Here is a 14,678-nt window from a genome sequence, read left to right on the forward strand (position 1 = left end):
TCTCTCTCCTCTCTCTCTCTCTCTCTCTCTCTCTCTCTCTCTCTCTCTCTCTCTCTCGTGTGTGTGTCAGTGTGTGTGTACAGCCGCTCGAGTGACTGGCCGCCGGGGAAGTCAGGTAGAGCCTCTTGCATCGGCTCTGGTGGACTTAGTGACGCTTTCATGCTGAGTGCGACCCCCGGGATACAGGCAAGGCGATGGAGAGGCATTGGGTGACCGAGAGTGAGGCGGCTTGGTGAGATGGTGGCATGTGTCTTTTGGCTTCGTGTGAATGTATTAGAATTTGAGTACCTGTGAAAAGGTGAATAAATAGATGGAAAATTATAAAACAGAGGTAAATCGTGATAGAAAATTATAAAACAGGTAAATCGTATCTTTAAAAAAAAAAAGTGAATAGGATAAAGTGTATCTTATAATAAAGGTAAATACCATAAAAAAAGGCATCTTAATAGTAAATATGATAAAAGTATGTTGAAAAAATAAATAAATAAAAGGCATCTTGAAAAAAAATATAGATACATGAAAAAAAGATAACCTAAAGAAAGAGATAAATATGATAAAAGGTATCTTACAAAAAGGTAAATATGATAAAAGAAAACAAAAAAAAAAAGTTAATTTGATAAAAGGCGTATGTAAAAAAAAGTAAATAAGATGAAGTGACGTGGCCTGACATTTTATATTCATGTCTCTATTCAGTGTTCGTGGTTGGGGCAAGTTTTGTTGACAAATGGCAAGACTTGTGCGTAAACAACCGTTGTATTCGGACCAAAATATCAGTTATTGCAGCGTTAAGTTCCATTGCTTGACGTGTGGACCAGACCTGCAGAGTTATGGTTGTTTTATTGAATACTGAGGGTCACGTTCTTGGTAGAGGCGCCAACTTGTGATACGAAAATTAGTTATTCTCACTTTTATTAACGGTAGTTCGTTTTTAAGTTCAGCATTTCAGAGTAGTTTATTCATATTAGTAAAGTAGGCAATTCACATCAGATTATCAGTCTTTTTTCACTACATTTAGGCCAGCGCAGCAAACACCAGATACAAAAAGAAAACAAGACACGCGGAATTCAAAATTTGCATATACAATTACATGACCACAAAATACTGTTCTTTTTATCATGGCATGTACCAATACAAACTCATACACGTGTCTTGAATATTGTGTATTTAAAGTTAGGATTAGAAAATAAGAATAAATTGTAGGGATTAGTATTTTTAACAATTTAACAGCTGAAATCCTCGAGCCCCAATTCACCACTAGTTTGTATGTCTTTTTACACTTCTATCAACACGATGCCTGTAAATCCCTATATAGCGTGTGAAGTGAGTCTCCTGTGTAGTGTTTGGGCAGCCTCGCACGCACATCCCAGCCGACGAAATGTGGTGATGCGCCACGAACTTTGCGCAGCGAGAGAAAAGTTTGCTAGTAAATATTTGAGGTGAGAGTTTGATTGGGAAGATAATTGACGTTTATTTGATTGCATCCACAGCGAACAAAAGCTGTCAATCTTTCCTTACTCCATTTTACTCTCTCAGTGATTTATGGAGAATTGACAAAACCGATTAAGCATTTTTACAGAAAGCAGAGAGATGAATAGAGTAATTGGCTTTGGTTTGATTTTATTTGGTGTAAACAGAAACTGCCAAACTTTTTCTCACTGTATTTTTTTTTCTTTCGTTTTTTTTTTTTTTTTGTGAAGTATTAAGAGCAAAACGTTCGATGTATTGTGTATTGAAAAGAAAGAAAAAGTAAAAATACTATTAATTTTGGACAAAATCTATCATGTATTGAGTATAAAAGAAGAAAAAAGTCAAAGAACTTATTTTTTTTTGTTTTGTGTATAGAAAGTAAAGAAAGAAAGTCAGAACTATGAATCTCGGATAAAACCTATGATGTATTGTGTATAGAAAGAAAAAAAAGTAAGATAAAACTACTACAGTAATTGACAGATATTTAATTATATTCGAAGTTAACAAAGACTGTCACCTTTTTTTACTTGCTCCGCTCTTCTCTCGCTCTCTCTCTCTCACTGTGTCTCTTTTTTTTTATTAATGGAGAATCATTGCGCAAAACCAACGACGTGGAGAAAACCTGAAAAAAAAAAGAAAAAAAATGAATAAATGCCTGATAGGAAAATTGCTTTAAAGGTGTTGATTTTTTAGCCAGCGTTCCATGATTATAACTGAGGTTCATGGATCTGGTGTTTATTACAAGAGGAGGAGGAGGAGGAGGAGGAGGAGGAGGAGGAGGTGGAGGAAGAGGAAGAGGAGAAAGAAGATGAAAAGGAAACAGAAGAAGAAAAGAGGTGAAGAAAGAGAAGATAAAAAGGAAAAGAAGAAAAGATAGAAAAAGAAAGAAAATAGAAGATAGGAAGTGGAAGTACAAAAAAGAAATAATAAGATAAAAGGAGAAATAGAAGATAGAAGGTGAAGAAGATAGTAGAATAAGAAAGTAGTAGTAGTAGTAGTAGTAGTAGTAGTAGTAGTAGTAGTAGTAATAGTAACTTAAGTACAGTTTCTTTGTCATTCGATAAGAAATATGTGCCCTTAGTGATTCCAGGAACGAACGGCAATTATTTGGTATCCGAAGAAAAAAACAATCATAAGAAGTAAAACCAACAACAGAAAGAAGAGACTACGTCGTTAACAGCACCTTCCCCCACCCACCACTCTCCCGACACACACACACACACACACACACACACACACACACACACACACACGGTAATAAATCAGTTGGATATATTACCAGAACAAGTCGTGTGTGCCAAAAATATGTACAGTTTCGAGGGAGAAAGTATAAAAAAAAATATTAAAAAGAGGGACAGAACGAACTTGATTAAAAACTATACAAAAAAAGTAACAAATGCGCACACACACACACACACACACACACACACACACACACACACACACACACACACACACACACACACACACACACAAGAACAATTAGGTGAGATCAGAAAAAAAAAATTGAGAGCAGCCAGCTTAAGAACACACACACACACACACACACACACACACACACACACACACACACACACACACACACACACACACACACACACACACACTCTAATGTCCCGGCAAGCCATTATCGGTTATTTACACTCATGGCTTGCTTACTTTTCCCAGGAGGCGGGTAATGTTCCCACAGCCTCTCCCTGCACCGCCTCGCCCTCTGCTGGGATGCGGGGGAGGCCTGGAGGCACCCACACTTTGACTCGCTAACACTCACAGACTTCCTTAGTGGCTCTTGTAGTGGCTAATGGGTTAATGGGGGATAAGAGATCGGTAAATTGATTCCTGTAGTGGTCAGTGTCGTGAGGTCCTTAATATTTTGTGGTTCCTGTAGAAATTTACGTCAGTTTTTAGTTATTTTCAAGTTTAGGTGGCTTATGGCAAGGCAGTTTCAGATATAGTTGATTTTTCAGTAATTTGTCTCAGCTAAAGTCACTGTTCCGAGTCCATGTTTTTAAGGGGGCTTTCCAGTGTTTCTGTTTTGTGTCATTCTTTCGGTTATTTCTTTGTCTCGTATGTGTTCTTTATTTACACCACACTGAGACTCGTTAACACACACAAGCTTCCTCCGTCGCTCCTGTAGTGGTCGATGGGAAGGCTAATGGGGTTAGGAGATCGATATTTTGGCGCCTGTAAAGTTAGAGTATCAAGGGTTTGAGGTCGGGAGACAGTCAGAGTTTTGTGGTCTTCGTCTTACAAATTTGGAAAAAGCAACATAAATTGGAAAGAAAAAGCAGAAACACGTGTATGTAACGTCGCTTTTAAATCCAACATTATCATGATCAACGATGAGAGAATTTGGAACGAGCAAATGTTTCGCATCTCCTGCAGGTTAATGAAGTGACTGGTGCAAGGCGACAATTGGTTGCAGACTGAGTGTGTCGATGCAAAAACTCAGTGCTGGTGAAAACAAGGGTGAAAAACACCACGCTGTATTTTTCGGTGCAGATCAAAGGGACATTGTAATTGCAAGAATATTTATACCTGGTGAAAGGAAGGCTAGCATGGAATTGTCGCTACAAGCAGGTCGCCGTGATGGTTTGCGCGTGGGACAAAATAATCGTTGTTGCTTTCGCTCTTTGTGTGTCATGACGTATGTTGCCAGAAGTAAAGTTTTACGAAAATAACGAAAAAAAAAACTCATAAAAAAAAAGAAAGTTGGAAGGATTATATGCGGAATAAATGTAGTAAATAGATTAATAATTATATGTATGTGAAAAAAAAAATACATGAAAGAGGAAAAAAAAATGTCATTTGAAAGAAAACTGGAAATATTAGATGTGAAATCAATGTAACAAATAAATAATTATTACTGCAAGAACACACACACACACACACACACACACACACACACACACACACACACACACACACACACACACACACACACACACACACACACACACACACACACACACACACACACACACACTGAAGCTAAAAAACTGGACAAATTTAAATGCATGAAATAAAATTAGGTTAGCAAGCATCCACCTACCCACCCATCCACCCTACCGCCAACCCTCCCTCCCCCAAACACACACACACACACACACACACACACACACACACACACACACACACACACACACACACACACACACACACACACACACACACACACACCACCGCTAATTGTGCGTGGCATATCCTGTATTGCCACCATCGTTCTGTTTACTGGTGACACCTGGCGCGCCGCTCACTCCTGTGTTACTCTGCCGATTAAACTAATGAATGGAAACCTGATACTCTCTGATGAAACATTTCCATCGCTCTATTGTGTGTGTGTGTGTGTGTGTGTGTGTGTTTGTTGTGTTGTGTTGTGTTGTGTTGTGTTGTGTTGTCTGTTTCTGTCTGGGTGTGTGTGTGTTGTGTTGTGTTGTGTTGTGTTGTGTTGTGTTGTCTGTTTCTGTCTGGGTGTGTGTGTGTTGTGTTGTGTTGTGTTGTGTTGTGTTCATGGTTTGGCTTCTTTCATCTTTAAACTCTACATTTTTTCTTGTCTTTCTTCTATATTGGCTTATTTAATATTCAAACTTTTTTTTTCTTTTTCTCTTTTTTTTCTTTTTTTCTTTTTATTCTTTTGTTAATTTTTCGTATTCATAATTACTCATAAGCGGGAGTCTGGTCGGATCTGAGTAAATTCCGCGTCTCTGTGGCTTTGGTGTCATTCATAGAGAAGATAAAACTGTTTCCGGAGAGTAAGTTAATTTTGGTTAATTTTATGTGTTTTGAAATTGCATTTCCATCCAGGTTTTGACAGCAGTATTAAGCGAGTAATTACTTTTTTTCAGGATTTGACAGACAAACAGACAGAAGACAGACGAACAGATAGACACACACACACACACACACACACACACACACACACACACACACACACACACACACACACACACACACACACACACACACACAAAGGAAGAAATAAGAAAAAAATATATATATGAATATGTAAATAACTAGATACAATAAAATGCAAGATAAATCAAAGAAATAAGTAAGCAAGGAAAAAGAATAATGAATAGAAATAATGATAGTAATGTATTCTCTTTGTGTGTGTGTGTGTGTGTGTGTGTGTGTGTGTGTGTGTGTGTGTGTGTGTGTGTTCGTGCCAGATGTATCATTTATTACTTTTTTAAGCTTCACTGAAGAGTTAATGCAAATGCCTTAATGTTTAGCAAATTTTATATCGCATATTCGTTATCAATATGCACTGTATAGTAAATTTAAAGTTTTATTTTTTTCAGTAAAAGGTATATAGACATTTTAATTTACATTTGTCTAATGAATTTTGTGACATTTGATTTTTTGTGCATGAAATATAAAGTTAATTCATTTTAATATATACACTCGTATGCAGATTTGTGTTATTTTAATTGTATATTTATTTATTCATTCATATTTTTTCTTTCAGTTAATTATAAGACATTTTCTACCTACACATATGAAGTTTGTGAATAAGAATTCCCCGCGTCACGTTGCCTGTTTATCTAATCATCTACATGCTAACCTTCGTTCTCACCCCTAACCAGTCTGTGTATCTATCTCTTTCTGTCTATCTATCTATCTATCTGTATCTATCTATCTATCTATAATCATCCACCTGCTAAGCTCCCTTCTCTCCCCACAGGTGTCTATCAGTCTGTCTATCATAATCTTCCTAATAATATACTTCCTTTTTTTCCTCCCCAGCATCTATCAGTCAATCAGTCTTTTTCTCTGTGCCTATCTGTCTGTCTGTCTTTTTGTCTGTCTGTGTATCAGTATCTCTCTATCCCTAATCATCCACATATTGTCACTAATCAGTCAGTCCATCTATCTATCTATCTATATATCTATGTATCCCTTATCATCCACATACTAATCTTCGGTCTCTCCTGTCTCACCCCAGCGTGGTTCTCTGAGTGGACGGTGGTGCGGGGCCAGGCGGAGCTGCCCTGCCTGGTGCCGCGGCCCACAGACCCCAACGACAAGCCCCTCCTGGCACTCTGGTACAAGGAGAACCAGCCTACCGTGCCCATATACAGGTGGGTGTTCAGTGGAAGGGGGGGGAGGAAAGGCGAAGGAGTAGGAGGAGGTGGAGGTGGAGGAGGAGAGAAGGAGGAGGAGGAGAAAGAGGGAGAGGAGGAGGAATACAGAAGATGGAAAAGATGAAGAATAGGAAGAAAATAATAATAAGAGGAAGAATAACAGCAACAACAACAACAAAAAAAGAAAAAGAAGAGAGAGAGAGAGAGAGAGAGAGAGAGAGAGAGAGAGAGAGAGAGAGAGAGAGAGAGAGAGAGAGAGAGAGAGAGCCCCTTACACACATAGCAACCTCGCGTTCTGCCTCACTGTCCCAGAATCGAGTCAGTCTCGCTTCGTTCCTTCTTTCAATTCTTTCTCGAGTTTATACTGATGAAAAATAACCCTTAAGCTTCTCTGATGTAAAGTCCAATTCACAATTCTTTTCTGCCTTTGGTGTGTCGTCCATGACCTTTATCTTTCTCTCTGTCTCTCTCTTTCGCTTTCTCTTTCTATTTCTCCTTCTCTTTCTCGTTCTCTCCGTGGTATTTCTGCCACTGTCGCCGCTGATTGCAAACCCCCAAGGCTGAATTTTTTCCGATTTCCCCTTGGAATGACGACCACTTCCGTGCTGCTCCCCTTTCTGTACCGCACACCGCAGCCCCCTCGTGGTGTTCCCTGTGGCTGCCGTGACTGGGGAGTGGAGGTGGTGGTCTACTCTACAGGTGCAAAAATAGATTCGAAAAAGGTAAATATTCATGACAGTAGGAAATTTAGATGACAAGATGACAAGGGTTGCAATTCCTAAAAGTTATTATAATAGGGATTTTAGCGTTCTATTTAGCTACTGTAGGTGGGATAATAGATTCGAAGTAGTTGTAACTCATTATATTCAAGAGAGTGGGAGGTTCTGGCCAAGATTATATGGATTTGAATTTCTGAATCTTATTACTTTTTTTTCTTTCTCCATTCTGTTCTCTTTTTCCCACGGGCAGACGGGACTAAGAGTGTGAATGATGTGTGTCTGAGTGTGGTGCTTTGTCTGGGCCACCCCGCCTGGGATTGCCGGCCTGGTATATAGATAGATAGATTATTTATTTATTTATTTATTTATTCATTAATTTATTTATTTGTTTTATTTAATTTTTTTCACCTATATTTTTTTTATCCCATTTATGCCAAAGAGCTGTTTCCTCTGGTCATTACTGCTGAAGATATTGCGTTTAGTTTTAGTCATTTTTTATATTTGTATATATTTTCCATACTTTATTATGTATTTGTTCTTTTTTTTTTAATGCGGTGTATATTTTGTCCCATCTACACCAAGACGATATTTCTTTTTCTTTCTTTTTTTTCTTTTTTTTTTTTTTTTTTACATATTTTCAGTTGCATATACTTTCTGTATTTTTCGTAATTTTTTGTCTCATTTATACTCAGACACTTGATTGTTTTAATATTTCTATTTACATATATTGCCCTTATTTTTATATATTGTGAACCATCTATACCCAGTCGCTGTTGCACTAGAGCAGTAGACTTGCCAAAAAAATACCGGGTTTCATTGTGGGAGAGTCTCAGTGTTGGACAATTAGGGTTTTTCCTCCTTTCTCTGCACACCAACTTAGGGTCCGAACTCGCAACTTCTAAAAACAGTTCCCAGTTTCGCGGTGTTCCTTTCCACAGTCCTGACGCGGGGCTGGCGAAGCTCCTCGGGGACAGACAGACCGTCTCCCCGCCCCAAGTATCTGCCGCCTCTTTTCTACCTCACTCCTGCTGAGGGGACAGCCGACCCCCTTGTACCTCCTCGCTGCTGCTGTTGCTGTGGAATTATAGCGGAAACTTCTATACTTCGGGGAAAATTGAGCTGCTACGTATAATGGCTTAGAGAAGGAAGGAAAAAAAGGAAGAGGAAAAGAAAGGATATTTTTATAAGCGTATTTGAGCCTTTTCACTGCAAGACTTTTTTTGCTTTATATATATATATATATATATATATATATATATATATATATATATATATATATATATATATATATATATATATATATATATATATATATATATATATATATATATATATATATATATATATATATATATATATATATATATATATATATATATATTTTTTTTTTTTTTTTTTTTTTTTTTTTTTTTATCGGCTCCGACTTTTTAGGCACATTTTGTGCCGCAGTCTCTTCTTTTATTATGTATTATTCTCTTATAAAGTTTTATTTTGTACCTCAGTTCCTTATATTGGTCTGTATTATTTTGTAACAGTGTGGTTACCCGCTACTCCGCGGTGAAAGAGTTAAAGAGAAGTTAAAATGTTGTATTACTTATTTATTGTCTACAACATTTAATTTTCTGCTTCCCCGGCAGAACCTATCCGTCCCAAGGACGGATAGGTTTGCCTCTTTTGTCTTTCTGTACATAAAATATTGTGAAGCCTGCATTGCCTGAAGGAAGGGAGTGTGACTTGTCGTGATTCAGTCAAGAAATGCAACTCACGTAACGGACTGAAACTGACTCACCAGATATGATGGTGGAAGACACTAGAGAATAATTGACCAGCAGTTATAATGGCCACAGATTACGAGAAAATAATTAACGCACCAGATGATTCACGGAAGGATTATAATGGCGGAAGATCACTATGATATAATTGATGCCCCAGATGATAATGGCACAAGATTACTAGAGAATAATTGAACTAGCAGCTCTAATGGATGAAGATTACTGGAAAATTATTGACCAGCCAGATTATGGTGGCACGAGATTGATGACAGTTATGTATAATGGCCAAAGATTACGAAAAATAAAACGTTAACGCACCAGATAATAATAATACAAGATTACTAGAGATTAATTGACTTGACAAGTATAATGGCTAAGGAATACTAGAAAATAATTGACGGACCAGGTGTAATGATGCAAGATTGCCAAAAGTACGTGCATTGCTTTTCGCGGTACTTTACTTAATAATAGCAATTCTACCTGTGTTTGGTGTTACATGTTCGTGATGACATTTGATGACTTCATTTCACCTTATGAATTGTGTTGATTTTGTTGCGCAGGTAATCAGAAACTTTGTTGTACAGGTAAACACGCTTCCAATTAGCTGCACCTGTTTGTGTGAAGATGAGACTGTTTTGTTGTACTGTCGTTATTTTATGATTATTAAAGTAATGGCAAATAGTAATGATAATGATAATAATAAAGATGATGATGATAGTGATAATAATTTGTTGTTATTGTTCCTAGTGTTACTCCCACTACTACTACTATTACTACTACTACTACTACTACTACTACTACTACTACTACTACTACTACTACTACTACTACTACCACCACCACCACTACTACCACCACCACCACTACTACCACCACCACCACCACCACCACCACCACCACCACTACTACTACTACTACTACTACTACTACTACTACTACTACTACTACTACTACTACTACTACTACTACTACTACTACTACTACTACTGTTACCTTTATTGTTAAATTGTATATCATATTACAGTACATTTAATTCCATTGCATTCCGTTCCACTACGTTATATTATTATACATATTATGTTATGCATATTTTAGCCCTGGGAACAGGAGAGAGGAATAATACAAGCAGGTCCGTGGCGAGGCCTGTGCTGCGCCACACCCCGCCACCAGCAAACACGGAACACAATAGAACTGAGCGGAATAAAACACAATGTCGGGGAAAGTTTAAGCCGCACACTTTAATGGTTATACTTTTAATTTTCTCCCTTAATGAACTGGAAACTGGAGGTGAATGGTGAATGTTTTGCTCATTATCGCACCTTTCTGTGTTCCTGTGTGCAGCGGTGAGGTGGTGAGTTGCTGGGGCGCCTCATTGCTCGGGTATGGTGCAACAAAGAGTGTCTGGGATGGCCTGGGATAGACTCCGTATTCAGAAACACTGCTCTCTCAACACGACTATTTTCAAAGGCCACGGAGATGATTGGACGGATCCTCAAAAATGTTTCTCTTGTTAATGATATAGAAATCTTATTAATCTGTCACTAGAACAATCAAAAAGTTCTTATCATACCGAAAAAGAAAGAAAAAAAAAAAACGTGAGCTCAGGTGTGCGGCGAGCCATTAAGGTCCTGAGTAAGGCGGCGAGGAACAGCCTGCCCGATGTAGAGGTGAGCACGCCTGGCTGCGAACACTGCTCGGTGGCCGGGGATTTGGCCTGGCTTTGGGGATCTGGCGCGCGGCCCTCCCAGCTGTTCATCCTCCTGCCGTGGTCGATAAATGAGTACCTCAGGAAGCCTGGGAAGGTAAACTACGGCGGAGCAGACCAGCGTCTCGAGGGAAGGGTCTCTCAGCCGCTCAGCCTCTAGGGGCCAGCGCCTCGCCCCGCCTTAATGGATTTATAGCAGGCCAGTCTAATCTGCTCTCCTCCAAGTCTATTCGATTTTCTCATAAAGCACCGAAGGCTGTACTGGTTGCTACTGTACTGGTTGCTACTGTACTGGTTGCTACTGTACTGGTTGCTACTGTACTGGTTGCTACTGATGTGTTATTTGCTGATTTGGTGAAATGAACTCTGAGAAGTTGTTATTTGGTGGCTTCATTAAGATTTGCTTACAGAGTTAGTATTTCCTTTCTTTCATAAGAATTTAGTTACAAATTTAGTAAATATTTGTGGTCTTAAATACATATTTATGTTATATGGTTAGTATTTGGTGTTTTCATGAAAAAAAAGAATAGTTATAAAGTTAGTATTCAGTACATTTTTTTATAAGAATTTAGTAAAAAATGTCTTAGCATTTCGGATTTCCATGTAAATTTAAGTTACAAGGTTAGTATTTCGTGAGTTCATTGTAGTCTAGTTATGAATTTAGTCTTTTCTTAGTTTGAAGGGAAGCTAAAAAATATGACTTTTATATTTCACTGACGTCACATCGTGAAACATGCACGCTGATAAAAAAAAAAAACCTTCCCTAAGTAACGTTATTAAAACATCCGAAATTCCCCCATCCCCCCTACAAAAAAAAAAAAAAAACGAAAAGGAAAAAAAAAAAAAAAAACCTGGGAAATCCTATTTAACTCTTAAAGCCGCGTCCTTCCTGACACACAGAGGTGATTCAGCGAGCTTGGCCTGAGTCCCGGAGCAGCACCGCACCTTAACAGGGTATTGTGTGTGCTGCTGGCTGGAGGGAGGAGAGGCTGTGGTGCGTGATTGTGTCTACTCGTTACTCTTTACCAGGATGTATAGGGTTACGTAAACACACACACACACACACACACACACACACACACACACACACACACACACACACACACACACACACACACACACACACACACACACACACACACACACGAGGAAGAGGTACAGGCAAGTACCTAAACGTACTAAAAGGGAGAAACTGGGCAAATATAAGCAAGGAGACAGGACAACATTACCTTGGTTCAAGCTATGTATACTAAACAGGTCAACTGAGAGAGAGAGAGAGAGAGAGAGAGAGAGAGAGAGAGAGAGAGAGAGAGAGAGAGAGAGAGAGAGAGAGAGAGAGAGAGAGAGAGAGAGAGAGAGTGGGGGGGGGGGAGAAAACACAAGAAATACAAATATACAGTGACAGAACCACACGAACGTAGCTCAGGTCCTGTGTACTACAACAAGATAAATACAAGTAGGTAAATACACACACACACACACACACACACACACACACACACACACACACACACACACACACACACACACACACACACACACACACACACACACACACACACACACACACACACAGCAGGTTGTTTATTCACACTGCCAGACACGCGAGGCCACAGGAGCTGCCACACTGGTCTCTATTATCACTCCGCTAAGACACGACGTGGTGTGTATTCTTAAACATTTCAGCGTCTTATCTCTCTACTTTTAACAGGCTCTGGTGGGAAGTTGTGATGTTTGAGTGCTTTCGTCATTCTGGGGCATAGTTTAAGTGGCTCCTGTGGAAACTTTTGGGCGTTTTTATGATTCTGGTGGGATTGTAAAAGGTTTAATTTTAAGTTATTGGAGTTTTAAGAGTTTTCGTTATTCTAGTGGAAGTTGTTGGGGTTTTTCAAGATGTTTTTTTTTTTATGATTTTTGGTGATGATTTAGTTGAAATTATTCGGAATATTATGAATTTTCAAGATCCTAATGGTAATTTTTACTGAATTTAGTGGAAGGTATTGCGATTTTTAGGTGTTTTCATGGTTCAGGTGATAGTTTAACACGTTTCATTGACGTTGTTGTGGCTTTTCAAGGTAGATTTCATGATCCTAGTGATAATTCAAGAGATTTCAGTTGACATTCATTTTTTTTTTCCAGATTTTTCATGAATATATTGATAATTTAACAAGAACTGACCACCAATGAGAAAAAAAAAAAAAGAAACTTATTAAAACCCAACTAATCATCTCAGTGGCCTTTGAAAACAGTCCTAAGGGAAGCTGGCATACCATTCAAAAACACAAGACAGTATGTGGTTTGACGTTCCTCCCTCTCAACGAATGGCAGAGAGTTTCCTGCTGCCAGTACATTCCGGAAAGCTTAAAGGTTCATCGAGGAAACCAGAGAGTGAGAGGCCAGCTTAGGTGTGGCTGAACCTTTCTTCTGATTCTGAAATGTCTTGAGACTCTCCTTCGGTAAGATCAGGTGAGCAGTGTTTAGATACTAGTAGATGATGGAGTGTGACTGGAATGTACAGTTTGACATAAATAGATAAATTGATGGGTGGGTAGATAGACAAATAGCTAGACAGAGAGGCAGAAATAGACAGAAACGTAATATAGAAATGAAGATAGAAGGGAAAACAACCTCTATCTTTAATGAAATAAAAGGAAAAAAAAAATTCTTAGCCTTTTCATTGTAGTCTTCAGTAAATGACAGGATGAGGAAAAAAATCGCCAGCCTTTAGTAACTCTTTTTCCCTTGTTACGTTTTCTTTCCCCACAACCTCCCAGCAGTGTTTCCCCGGGGCCGCCAGGTACTGCAGGCAGGCCGGACAGGTTAAAGGTGTGAGGCATTGCAGGCTGATCCTTGCACCACACCGCCAACCTGCCTTCCTCACACCCTCCCTGCCTGCTTCCCTGTCTCCCTCCTTCCCTGCTTCACACCCTTCCTCAGAACCATAATACCAAGCTTCCTCTCCCTTCCTCCCTGCCTCACTATCTTGAAGACCTGACTCCTCACCCTACCACACACCCTATCCTCACACACTCCTCTGTCTGCTTCACACCCTGTCTTATTACTTTGTGCCTCATTGCTCTTCCTCTTTGTACTTTCATGATTGCAGTAGAAGATCGCAAGTATATATTCAGCAACAGTGGTAAAAGATATACTCATGAAAATTCGATTAACTGGTGAAAGAGTGCGGCGTGAGCAAGACTCGTATCATAGCACGTTCAGTAATAGATGATAAGTATTCTGCAGCAGTTGGTGGAAGAAATACTCGTGAAAATTCGATTAACTGGCCTTTGAAAGCAGTCGTAATGAAAGAGGACGGACCTAAACAAGACTCGTAGCGCAATAAGGGTGTTTCCATGTCTCGTAAGAGTTAACAAGTATTCTACATTAGTGGTAGGAAAAAAAATCGATCAGCTATCTCTGTGGTCCTGGTAAGAGAGTAGAGAGCAGAGTAAACGTGTAGAAAACCAGGTGTTTCCATGAATGTAGTGAGATCAAGAATCGATAAATAACAAGCCTTTTAAACCATTGGTAGAAAATATACGCATGAAAAATTGGATTAACTTGCCTTTAAAAACAATTTTGATGAGCGAGTACGGAGCAGAGCAAGAACCGCAGCGAGGCACCATGAACCGTGAACCGTGAACTCTCAGCCTTTCCCTGACATTAATTCAATATAACCTGAATATTTTCGTACTCAGAATAATACAAAAGTATAATATATTATGCATAGACCTGGAATTGAAATATCGTATAATTTTCATGTGTGTGGGATCACGAAAAAAAAATATATATGAAGCCAGCGACAGGTGTAATTCTTTTATCAGATGTAGATATCGAGTTACCCGTTTATTTTTAAGAAGCACAAGTCTGATACCATCTCTACACCGACTCTGAATTACATTTGCATTTCTATCTCCTCTCCCGCTGTTGC

The 14,678-nt window shown here is 38.9% G+C and overlaps 1 protein-coding gene across 1 annotated transcript in view; it reads left to right on the forward strand.

The window, feature by feature from the left end:
- The first annotated feature begins 6,179 nt into the window (after window positions 1–6,179).
- LOC135092667 (nephrin-like) overlaps window positions 6,180–14,678 on the forward strand; it is a 117,144-nt gene continuing 108,645 nt past the window's right edge. The window contains exon 1 of the mRNA XM_063991272.1: window positions 6,180–6,548. The gene's annotated coding sequence lies outside the window, so the exon portion shown is untranslated. The remainder of the gene's footprint in view (window positions 6,549–14,678) is intronic.

Source organism: Scylla paramamosain, chromosome 40 (genome assembly GCF_035594125.1).
Source record: "Scylla paramamosain isolate STU-SP2022 chromosome 40, ASM3559412v1, whole genome shotgun sequence".
In the NCBI taxonomy this organism is placed as follows: Eukaryota; Metazoa; Arthropoda; class Malacostraca; order Decapoda; family Portunidae; genus Scylla; species Scylla paramamosain.